The sequence below is a fragment of the Bemisia tabaci genome, chromosome 4, assembly GCF_918797505.1.
Source record: "Bemisia tabaci chromosome 4, PGI_BMITA_v3".
Lineage (NCBI taxonomy): Eukaryota > Metazoa > Arthropoda > Insecta > Hemiptera > Aleyrodidae > Bemisia > Bemisia tabaci.
In genome coordinates, this window is record NC_092796.1 from 38,970,037 (window position 1) to 38,982,773 (window position 12,737).

Consider the following 12,737-nt stretch of genomic DNA (forward strand, 5'->3'; position numbering starts at 1 on the left):
GAGGGAGGAGCCCGGAACTAAAATCAAGGCGGAACCCGCGAAAAACCACCCCGTCGTTGGCGGTGCGCGGGGGCGGCATGGAGGGGCGGAACGGGGCGCGGAGACAGTGGCTACCGAAGGCGGCGAATATTCTAATCGGGTCCGACCCACGATCCGTTGATAAAAAGACGTCCAACTTGTAAATTTTCATTACTGACCGCCGCTTTGGTTAATGGTGAGGAAATTGATATTTGTGGGGTCACGCCGGACTGACCGGGCCGGCTCCGGGCTCCGCTCACCGCGCCGTAGTCAAGCTGACCCGAAAGCTCCCGGATTAAGGGTCGATCTGGACAAAATTCTGCAATGGAGATGTTGCATGTGTTAGGAATTTGCGATTTGACTCTTAATTCCCATGTAAAAGTTCGCGAGAAACACGATGGTGCCACTGGTTTTCTTTGAAATTAACTCCCAAGCTCAAAAAAAGCTCTTAAGTTGAGGCCAAAATGGAGGGGATATCCCACGCTATCCTGAGAGTCCACCTCTACATCAAGACAAACTCTCCATGCAAACATAGGGAGCAAATACATTAGCAGTGATGCCGTCTTTTCAGTTTTGGAGTCCCCAAATAAAGTGGCAGCCCTGTCAATGTATTTGCTCCCTATCTTTGCATGGAGAGTTTGCTTTGGTGTAGAGGTGGACTCTCAGGATAGCGTGGGATATCCCCTCCATTTTGGTCTCAACTTGAGAGCTTTTTTTGAGCTTGGGAGTTGATTTCAGAGAAAACCAGTGGCACCATAGTGTTTCTCGCGAACTTTTACATAGGAATCAACAGTCAAATCGCAAATTCCTCACACATACAACATCTCCATTCTGCAATTAGGAGTTTCTGGCTTACTTTTGAAACAACGTGAGCTGACTCTTTTGACATGCCCGACGTGACTTTCGTGGGATTTTACCCGTAAAGAGTATGTGATCTTTATTTGGCTCTATCTCTTGTGTGCAACAAACCCATTGCACAATTCCGCAACCAATGGGTCAGTTGCGCTGGTCACAGAATCTTGTCTTGATGCTTATTTCTTGTAGATTAGCTAAAAATAATAAAATCTGCCCAAACAGCAACTATCTACATTTAATATTAACCAAGACAACGCCCTTTGAAAAGTCGGATATGTGACGTCATCCACCGTGATAGTGACACCCTTGATTTCTTCCACCTTGCTTGCATCAATCAGTCAATGACTCACATTTGCACTGGTCACTCAACGTGATACTCGGATGAAAGCAAGATGGAAGAAACCAAGGGTGTCACTACCGCGGTGGATGACGTCACAAATCCGCCTTTTCAAGCGCGATGTCTCTGTTAATATTGAACGCAGACAGTTTCTCTTTGGACAGATCTTATTATTTTCAGTTGATCTACAAGAATCAAGCACCAAAACACAATTCTGTGACCAGCACAACTGACCCAGTCAGGGTTGGGTAAAGTTCTCCGAGTTTTCGAGTTTCTCACGAATTTTCACGAACTTGTCACGCTTTCATAATAAATTGACGAGAGACGATTCCCTATATTTTTTCGCGAACAGTGCTTCCCTACGACGTGCATGCAAGAGACGCTGGCTACCAGGTTGGCCGACGGCGGGACGCACTATGGCATCTCAGCCGGGACCGTGTAATTTGGTCAAGTACAAGATGAGATAGATAACAAGCCCCCCGCTCTCCCCTCTCCCGCGTCTAAAGCCCGGTGCCAAGAATGTATAACTCATATTTATCTGAAGACGCGGGCGCGGGTACGGTCGGGAGAGGGTTGAAGTCGAGGGTGGTTGCGCTCCATTAGCGGGCGGTCAGCCCCTCGCTGTGAGAAAATACTTAACTTATCCTGGCCGCCCTCAAGATGAAAACATAATTTGTTGGCTTTCTTTTTCCCGCCACCGGGCTTCCTCTAAACTCCCACTGTCCTTGCTAATTACGCTCCTACATAAATTTTCCACCCCCCCCCCCCCGCCGCCACCGACTCAAAACCCGTCGTTTCCGCTTCCGGTCCAGGGGGGATTTTTCTTTCTTGTTCATGACATTTCATTCGATTTTCTCTACCCTTCGATTATTATCGATGCGTTTATTGGTTAAAAGTGGAGAACTGGGAAAAAAGTCTCTTGGATCGAGGGTATAGACTCTTAAAAAATTTGAAAAGAAAAAAAACCTCTTGATTCAATCGAATTTTTGTTTGATTCGAGAGCCAGCCTCTTAATTAAGCGGATTTCCTTTTGATTCAAGCAAAAGTCCAATTGAATCAAGAGTAATTTTTCTTGTCGATTTCTTTAAGAGTCTGGATTCAAGATCTAGGAGACTTTTTTCCCAATGAGAGCGTCAACGCCTAATTGGACTGAGCTTATCAGAAAGGAACCAACCAACATTTTCAAAAAAAATTGAGTTGAGGTGTATTTAAGTTCCACTAGCCGTATGGTTTCTCCTGCCAAAAATTGAAAGACGAAAAAAAGAAATTAGTTTGTGAAAAGAGGGGTTAATGTTTACTTTCTATATTGAGCTTCATGCAGGAATTAAACTCCAAACCTCTTTTTCTCACTTTCAACTTGTAGGTTGGTTCCTTTCTGATGAACTCAGCTCTTTATAACTTAGAAGACTTATAAAAGGCAGAACATTGAAGGTTACAAAATTACCTAAAACAGTACAATTTCTCAAGAGAAAATGAAGGATACATTTCTGTGCAAAACGCTTACATGTGCGATTGTTCGTTTGCATTTTAGGCCACTTCTGCCATCTTGGAGTTTCGAAGTTTGAAAATTTTAGTTGAAATTAAAGTTACCCGTCAAAAAATACCACCAGGTACCACGTTTCACAAAAAAAGGTCCAAGTCGCATATCGTAGGCTCAGTAGGACTCTTCACCGTGGTGATTGGTACGGGTCAATATACATACGGCAACGCGCCTTCAATTCCGTCTGATACTGTGCAATACTTCAGTGGTGGAATAGTTGCTCCGAGCGCCTTCGGAAGCATCGCTCCGACTTGATGGTGGAGGATCACAATTACCGCTGAAATTACACCCAAGCGTGTGCAAAGTTACACATGTCCTCGTCATGGACAAAATTTGAAAAACTGACTGTGCGAGAGATATTACGAGCACTGCTGAAGTATTTCCATTGGATTGATTGTGCACGAATTAACGAAACCCGCGGATTTTGAAAAAGCGAAAATTCCAGAAATCGACGTCAAATTCCTTCGGTTTTCCCTGTTTTTCCTCTTTTCCCCAGTAGTAGAAACTCTGGACACTAAGAATAGGGCCCTTATCCTCTCTAGTAGAGGTAGACTGATTCTTACATGCTCCGACCCGGACCACATCCGAATGGTTCGCGAAGATCACGAGGAATCGGGAGTCGGACCCGACCAGACCCGAAGACAAATGACTCGCGTCCGAGTTAAACGCGGCGATTACACTCGTCCACCGCGGAGTCAACTTAATTACAATTTCGTCCGAGCCGGCGGTAAATCAACTCCAATTTGAAGCGGCAACATATTCATACTCCCGGCTCTAAATTATCGCAAGGGGGATGATTTAGAGCCCCGGGCCGCCTTCGCCTTATCAAAAGGAAGCTCCAATTTAATAACAATAATAATTCCGCCCGGGATAAACCTCCATGTCGAGCTCCTGAGGTCGGGAGTCTTAGCACGTAGACGTGACTCGTGCAGCGGTAACACTTAATGAATTAATCTTGACCTCGCCTCCCCCGCCGCCCTCCGGCATTTCATCTTGCCCCGGGGTCCCCCGGAGGGGGTTTTTTTGCCCCCGCCCTGCAATGCGGAAATACCATTTGTCCGTCCCGCGGTTCGGGTCCCTTATCTTCGCCCCCCCCCCTTCTGTCGCGACCGTCTCCTCATCTTCCGGACGGCTTTTGTTCTCGTTTTGCGGAACTTTGATTAATTTTAAATGCGACGCCGTGACCGGCTCCGGGGCTATCATCGCGTATCAATTATTTAATGGCGCTTTTCTGGAGGTGAAGCGTCGGGTCGGGTGGCTTTCAGTTTGCGCGACGCGAGGTGGCGGAAAAAATTGCGGAATTTTGATGAGGGATCCGGAGCGTTGGCTGGTGAGCTTCGGTGTAAGTCGCATCGCGGCTGAGATGTTATTATGTTACAACGTTTAACGATTAATTATGGCGTTGCTAGTAAAAATTGAAAAAATCGTAGGAAAATAAATAAATTATTAAAAAAATTAAGTTGCCTCTAAGATTGATTCTGAAAAAGTATTAAACGCAAATTCGTCTTGGTTCCTTTCTGATTAACGGGTCCCATTTTATTTGCGTTTAAAACTATTTAGTAATAAATCGACCAAGGGTCGATTTTCGATCTTTCTGTCGTGTGAATCGTTTTTTACTAAGATTTTGAAGACAGGACATTTGACATCATCAGGATGTCTAGTTTTTTCATTGTGGGAAATCCTGATTTCATAATGTTTCCGAATCCTGATTAAATCCTGACTTTTTGCGGAGAAAAATTAGGCGAATGTAACTTCAAAAAAATAGTTCGGTAGAAAATTCCGATCGGACGGCCGACGTTTCACAAATCCTGATTTTACGATTGATTTTGTTATTCAATCCTGATTGACCTCAAAATCCTGATAAAATCGGGAAAATCCTGATGCTAGACACCCTGTTTTTTTTCTGAATCAGATCTTGGCCTATTTTCGGAGCCTCACCACGTCGATAGGAACCTTCCGGCCAACTCAGGTAAAAATCAAAGTCGACAAGACGCCGGAGAATCCAACTTAAAACTCGATTGTGATTGGAAAAAGCCGAAACAAACAAACGAAGAAAGCGGGAGGGCGGGGGTGTCGGTTGCGGGAAGTTGGGGGTCGTAAAAGCGGCCCGAGACGCTGAAAAAGCGGGGTCTCGGAAGTTGACGCGCGGATCGGGAAGTTGGGGATTTATGGAGTCGGGCTCCTAGTGCGCCGCTGGGGCCAATCGCAATCCGGGAAGTTTGAAGTTGTCACAATTGGATTGAGCGCTTTCGGTTGATCACGGGGGTTAGGACGGCGGTAATTAACGCCGTGCCCGTATCAGCTATCGATTCGAGACGTGTCGACGAGGCGACGCGTCCTATTTTCCGAGTCGTTTCCTAAAACTTGCTTTTCCGGTTAACGGTATTTTCTGCATGTCAACATACGCCAGGGAAGCTCTACTTCCGCCGAAAATATTGGGAATAAATTATAATTTATATAAGATTTACTTCTTGTCAATCATCAGAGTGTCTACTAAAACAGGCGGGCCAAAAATCAGTCCTTGCGCAGTATTTTTCAATACATTTCCAAGAAATTCGGTACCTCCTCTACAGAAAAATTCAGTACTTTTTCAGTGCTTTCATTTGACGAAATTCGAAAAATTTCAAAACTTAGAATTTCTCGCTCAAATTGCGACAAAACTGACAAAAATTCCAGACCTTCATACAGTATTTCCGCACTTTTTCAGTACTCCCGGACCGCCCTTAAAAAATCAGTACTATTTCCGGACTTTCCGACAAAACGACGAGTTGCAACGTAGAACCGGCGTCAAAAAGGTCGACTGGGATTTTTATACGAGTCAATGGATCAGTCGCGCTGGTCAGAGAATCTTGTTATGATGCTTGATTCTAGTAGATTACCTAAAAATATTATGATCCGTCCAAACAGCAACTTTCTAATTTGAATATTAATCGAGATATCGCGCTTTGAAAAATTCGGTTTGAGACGTCATCCACCTCGGTAGTGATACCCTTCATTTCTTCCGCCTTGCTTCCAACAGTCAGGGAGACACACAGTTGCACTGGTTACTCAAGTTGTAACTCGGGTGAAGGCAAGTGGAAGGCAAGGTGGAAGAAACCAAAGGTGTCACTACCGGGGTGGCTGACTTCGCATAAACCAAGTTTTTCAAAGCACGATGTCTCGGTTAGTATTGAACGTAGGAAATTACTGTTTGGACGGATCTTAATATTTTTCGCTGATCAACAAGAATCAAACATCAAAACACAATTCCCAGACCAGCGCAACAGACCTATTGTGGTAGGTGCAGGAATTGAGTTGTGATGAAACGCAAAAAATGATGAGGTCTACCCAAAAATCAAGTTTCCACCTGTCGATAGGCACAAAAATTATAGAAATCGGTCCAGAAGGACGATAGACCGAGCTGTGACAAAAAATGAGAATGGAGAGGGTCGGGCAGCTTGTAGTACTGATAGTAATGACCAGCGACGTGGCGTGCTTTGCGATAAATCAATTTATCTGCCATTTAAATCTATAGAGAAGGATCGAAAAGCAGGAAGTTCGCAACGAACACCTTAATAATCGATTCTTTACCACAGCTTCAAATGGGGGAACATCGATAATCGATCATCTGCGATTCGCCACTGGTCATCACCGGTGGCGTGATTTGCGATATATAGATTGATATGTCATTTAAATACGTGGAAAAAGATCGATATACAGGGTGTTCAAAGCGAACACCTTAATAATCGATTCTTTAGCACAGTTTCAAATGGGGAAATATCGATAATCGATCATTCCCGATTCGCCACTGGTAATGAATGACACCGTCAAGACTGCAGCGAGGGCGTCTTCGCGAGAGCGGTAAGAATTTTCCGGAAAGACGCTCGCTAGCTTTATTTATCCGGAACGGCCGACATTTGCGTCAACATGCTCCTAGCGCCAGGTTGGAAGATTAGGGGTCTTAATCCCAAAGCGAAGGGACACGGAAGCGGTCATCCCCTCCGCCCTCCCCGCGGTTAGCGGCTTTTCACCCCCGCGGCGATGAAATGGTGTGTGAAGCGATCCACTAATTGGTTTCTACAAAACATCTATGAAGCACCTCCTCGCTCCCGTACCGAGGAAAAACGCCGCACAAACATTTCAATGTTGCGAAATTTCCCACGATAAAATCGTTGCTTCGGCGAAAATTCATGTACGCTTTTCTTGACATTTTCGGATGAGTTAGATGAAACTATAGCGTTTCTTTCTTTCCCCTTTTCGACTAAACCTATCCTCTAAAATTGTTTTCCTCTTCAAATAAGCTGGTCCCTCGGATTTTAGTTTCTTTCACACTCCCCTTTTTTGTCTCTTTACATATAGAGGCCATTCAAGTATTGAGTAACGCACTTTGGGGGGGGGAGGGGGGGTTGAACCAGCATTACATAACGAACTTGAGCCGAGAGGGGGGGGGGGGAATTTGAAAAAAAAATGCAAAAAAATTGAAAATCCCGCCCTTGTCGAATGAATCTTTTAGAAAATGGGGGGGGGGGGTTGTCAGGTCAGCGTTATGTAATTCAAAAGGGTGGTGTTGGGGTGCGTTACGAGTGTGTTACACGAAGGGGAGGGGGGGGGGTCAAAAAGTCGGAAAAAGACGGGATTCTTTCGTCGATTCTTCATTATGTTCGTTTGTTGGGGCACGTTTCGACTTTCGAGACATCGAAACGACAGAACCGTTCCTTGACGTCACCACTAAATGCGTCTATGCAGACTCCGTTTCTTAAATATTTGCAGACTGCTCGAGAATCGCCGATTTCTGAACATCCTGTACAAACGTCGGTTAGTTCTCGGCGTGCGATTTTCTTTTTTCCTTTCTTTTTCTTACACGTTCCGCTTTTGAATCTTAAAGCTGCTGCGACCGCATCCCGTAATAATTAAAAAGGCAGCGAGTTATTTTTACGACCCCTATCGGTGGCCTAATAGTGCGCGCACGTCGAAGATCTTCATAATTTGTGCCGTTGCAGTCCAGTAGCTGGCATCGCATTAATTACCTCCGCTCCAGTGGCGAGGCGAGAATGATCGATTATCGATATTTCCCCCCATAGAAGCTATGGTAAAGAATCGATTATTAAGGTTTTTCGTTGCGAACACCCTGCTTATCGATCCTTTTCCGTTGGTTTAAATGGCGTAACAATCGATGAATCGCAAAGCACGCCACGCCACTGCCTCGTTCAGAAAAAGCGCGCGGAAGTGCTCCGCTTCTTTCACCCGCGGTTTTGCGGCCACCCCGCGCGTCCATTGGGATTTAATTGTTTCCGAGGGATTTTAATGTTCCTTGTAAAAGCGTTAAGCAAGACCTCCGTGTTCGATTACTTCAATGTCCGTTGGATATCACGCGGAGTGGAGGCCTTGCATGTGTCAGGAATTTGCGATTTAATCTCTAATTCCTACGTTGAATTTCGCGAGAAACACGATGGTGTCAATGACTTTCTCTGAAACCAACACCAAAGCTGAAAAAAAGCTCTCGATGCCGTGATGGCAGGGATATCTGCCGTACTAGGCAAGAACGCCGTAAACCCATCAAGATTTTTCCTCGTTTTTGGTACTTAACACTTTATAACATAAAAACTGTTTTACCCATGCACCTCAAATTTTCCAGTTAAGTTTTTGATAGTATTTGCGAAAGCATTCTGTAGAAACATTGTCCCAAGGTACACAAGTTTTTCTGCTATGATATGTTGTTTCCAAAAAATGTAAAATGGCGTTTACCTCGCGGAAAAACGTAACTAAATTTCAATATTGCCAAACTTTCCCTCAAAACTTGCATTTTGACCGACAGAATCTGAGCATTTCAAACTGAGAATTTATTTGACATCCTTCCGATCTCATGCAAAAATCATGTAAGTTGGGGGGGGGGGGGGGATGTACAGGAACATTCTTGTAAAGCTAGGTATGTATTAGAATATTCGTAGGTTGTCTGCTCGTAGTACATTCCTGTGGCATATGAGAGGTCCATTCCAATTACATAATCGCCAGGAGAAGCATCACTGGAATCAGTGTAGGACGGACGTCCGGGCTTAGAGACCGCGGGATGGCGCACAGTGGATCGAGTCAGCAGGAGAGGTCGGACAAAATTTGGAAACTTTAAAGGCTTATAACTCCGTCCATACAAAGTTTTGAGGTTCTAAAAGTGGTTTCATTGATTTCCTCATGAAATTTTCTTCTAGTAGCACCTCTTACATTTAAAATGTAACAAAATGAACATCTAAATGGACCACTAGACAAGGTATATACGAATTTAAGCATTCTGATACATGTTGCTTAACCAAAACTTAACGTAGAACACGATTCGTGCAACAAAAATTACTGGCATTGACTCTTAGCCGAGATATTAAATGTTTCTTGACGCGTGAATTCAAACCTCCCGCTCGTGAAAACACAATGGTTTACGTGCGTCAGACAGCACGCTAACTGTTACCGTGGCAGTCTCTACAATACGAAAATATGGCAATCTTAATATTGACGCTTTGGCTCAGCCATAGCAAATTGTTTACAATTTGAACAACGAAGAGTGGGAAATGCACAATGTTTGATTGATAAAGCCTGCCAAAACCGTTGTAGTGCTCAATATGACTCACGTAGATTATTGTGCTTCTTGTGACCGGGCAATTCGAATTTCCCGTAACCAATGTAAAATCAAACATGAACACCTTAGTGTTGGGAGTTGATTTCAGTAATTTTTGATGCAAGACTCGTGTTTTGAGTGAAATTCTGATTGAGAAACATAATCCATTTGCAGTTCTTGTAAAAAATTTCAAGTCCAACGTCTGTGATTGACTGGATCCACCGAGTGGCGAGCGAAGGGACCGGGTCGGACGGAAAAATCCGAATCCTCAGCGTCGGGCTTAATCTGGCGTAATCCCGTGAGCCGAGACGGGGCTCCTGCAGACGGGGCAACACTTTTAATCCTTGAGAGCCTTGTTATCAAACACACCCCGATCCCGTCTCCGTCTCCGTCCTCGTCAGACGCCCTGTTAGTTTTATTAAAAATTATCCCCCATTTTTTATTCGGCCCGCAACGCTTCGCGCCCTCCGATGCGCCCGCTAATGAGGCCTCGACCCGCGGTGCCGCACTTCCCGCAACATGACCCCGAGATGGGAAAAATCACGCTGAAAAAAGTTACATGACCGTCCGTTCCGGGCTCAGAGGCCAAAAGTTCCGGGTGCTGGAGCCGTAGCTTCGATTTCTCCGGGTGCTACGCTCGAAACTTACGGCCTCTGAGTCCGGGACGAGGACGGTATGCTTATATGGATCGCATTTAGCAAAAAGTAAACAGCGTAATTAAAGTGTTGTAAAAATGTTGCTTCTTCTTAATTCTCTATAAAATCTCTCAGAATGGCAAACAGTTTTTGCATCTCTCCAAAAAATCGTGAATTTTAAAGGAAAATAATGGTGCAAATTTTAACATTGTACATAAATATGTTATTTTTAAAAGAAAAGAAGAAGTTGCACAATTTTAAAAATACTGTAGTCGCGCAGGTTCCCTTTTGCTAAATGCGGTCCTTATTGCCCGTAAGCAGGTTGGCAAAATGTCATGAAAAATAAAATCTAGAAATTTCACTTGAAATATGTCATGAAATTTCCGTAATTTTTGAAAGATGCGGTGAAAAATACCGGTTCCTTTTCATGTTTCGCAAAATGTAAAAATTGTGACTTTCTTCTGTTTTTGTGTGTTTGAATGCGGGTTGCATACTCTGGCTCCTGCAAAATATGAAGTGTTTCACTGAAATTTCCAATCTTGCGTTTCTTTCTTACGTTTCATGCCACCCTGCCCGTAAGTACGGCTTCCACGGCCGGAGTTCTTTATCAGTGTGTATTTTGATGGCCACAGTGCGAAACCACGTATATCGATAGCTAACGAACAATATCGCTTATCTACAAACTGACGATTTTGCAGAACAGAGAGAAAACTTGCAATTTTTCATACATTACATCATCATTGCAGCGCTCCTCTTCAAAATTAGAAAAAAAAACTGAAATCATCAGCTTGCATATTAGACGCTGCGGGATGCGGCAAAGCCGCTAACTCATTTTTGCCAACTTTTAGATCCCGCCAAAAATATCGTTTCAAACGGGGCCCATCTTCTGCATTTTCAAAACGGGGTTGCTTTACAACCCTTTTTCTTGTGGGATCTTTCCTATGAGGGTTCGTGCTGACTTTTCATTTTTCACTCTCAATTTTCACGCTCTTCTAACCTCGTCGGATAAAGACAAATTTTGGCAACGCGGTACCCGAGCAGCATCCTATTTCGTATTCCGAAACAAAGCTTGAGGTCTCTGCGATGTTCTGGCAATTGTCAAATTAAGCTGAACACCGCCTCTTCCTCAGACGTTTTGTTCCTACGTGTACCGGTACGCACTGCGCCCGCCTGCCACGGAAAAAGCCTCATCACCGAACACCCCTTTTCGAGTAACTTTCTTTTTCAGCTTGAGTCGAGGCGTGGCGTGAACTTTCGTCGAACCCTTAAAAAATTGTGAAAAATCAGGATCAAGCCCTCATTAACGATGATTCGTTCTAGTTTTGTAATGGCATGAATGAAAATTTACAGAAAGAGGACTTAAAACGCAAGGATTATCAAGATGACACAACAGCAGCCGGATTGTTGAAACTTAAACTGGCTATGTCGGCACGATAAGACAAGACATAGCCCTATCTGCGCCGTGTAACATATCGATTTTCGATTCTTGTCGTGCCGACATAAATTTCAATAACCAGGCTGCTGGTCATTTCGCCTTCACTTTCAGAGGTAGGCCAAAAACTATGCTCCGTGCATCAATAATAATTGTCTACTTGAAGATCTGAACTAATCTTGCCGTACAGTGAATTATGATTAACATTACCGGACGATTTCAACGATAGATTTTTTTTTTATTTACGCCTCTATGATTGATAGTAAATTAATAGTATAAAAGGAGTAAACAGACTGAGAGAAGCAATGCTGTTATGGCGGATGTGCGCAGAAAACGCCACTGCGGGAATATTGCGGTACTTCATCTTTAAAATATTTCTTCTCTGATTGAGCAAAGAGGATTACAGATTGTGAAACACAAAATTTAGGAGAGATCATCGTTTTATAGAGAAATGTTACCGCTGCGGCTTCTGATTGTAATCTATACTATAAGCTCCAAGACCTCCTAATTTTGCGAAACTGGTAACGCTTAGTTCCAGCGTTCTACCGGGCCGATTTTCATGATTTTTGCGGCTATCGACGGGCAATTGCCTCTAGATAAGCCAACTCTTTTCAGATTTTCAAAATATGGCCCAGGTTTTTTTATATTACGTGGTAAAGTTGCGAATTCTCCCATTTAAACAATGTAAATTTATACTTTTTGTCATAGTTCGTTTGAGCGTTCTACCAGGCCGATTTCCATGAATTTTGCGTAAATCGACAGGTAATAGGCCCTAGATGAGCCCGCTGCAATCAGATTTTGGAAAAAGGACCCAGGTTTTTTTAAAATCACGTTATAAAAGTGAGCGAGTTTACAGAAAATCCGGTACTGCTACCGCTATGCGCGGGAGGATGCGCAATGGTCGAGGAGGCTGCGCAGTAGCTGGGTAGCCTGCGCATCAGCTCTACACTTATCTACACAAGATTCGCACCTCCGACTCTATGTCGAGCGGTGGCCGAGTCGTCTAAAGATGTCAAATGCGTCCGCTTTGATCACAATGTGGATTCGATCCCCGACTTATGAAATCTTAACAATTACCTGACTATCATTGTTCATTGTTTTACTGCAATATTTCATCAAGCAGTCATTCCAAAATGCGTCCTTTTAATTTTAAAGTAATTTTAAGTAAAGTTTAAAATTAAAGTATACCTCATATCGTATTTTTTTAGGGGAAAAATAAAACTAACACTGATAGGAGGGTAAAAATAGGGCCGCGAAGCGGCCCATTGATGGCGCGGAGCGCCTTCAGGGGGTTGGGCCGCGTAGCGGCCAGGGGGCGTAGCCCCCTAGTAAAAATTATA

General features: G+C 43.9%; 1 protein-coding gene across 1 annotated transcript in view; it reads right to left on the reverse strand.

Moving 5' to 3' along the window:
* Nucleotides 1-12,737, reverse strand: part of LOC109031537 (ubiquitin carboxyl-terminal hydrolase 48) — a 101,733-nt gene that overhangs the window by 55,459 nt on the left and 33,537 nt on the right. The window lies entirely within an intron of this gene.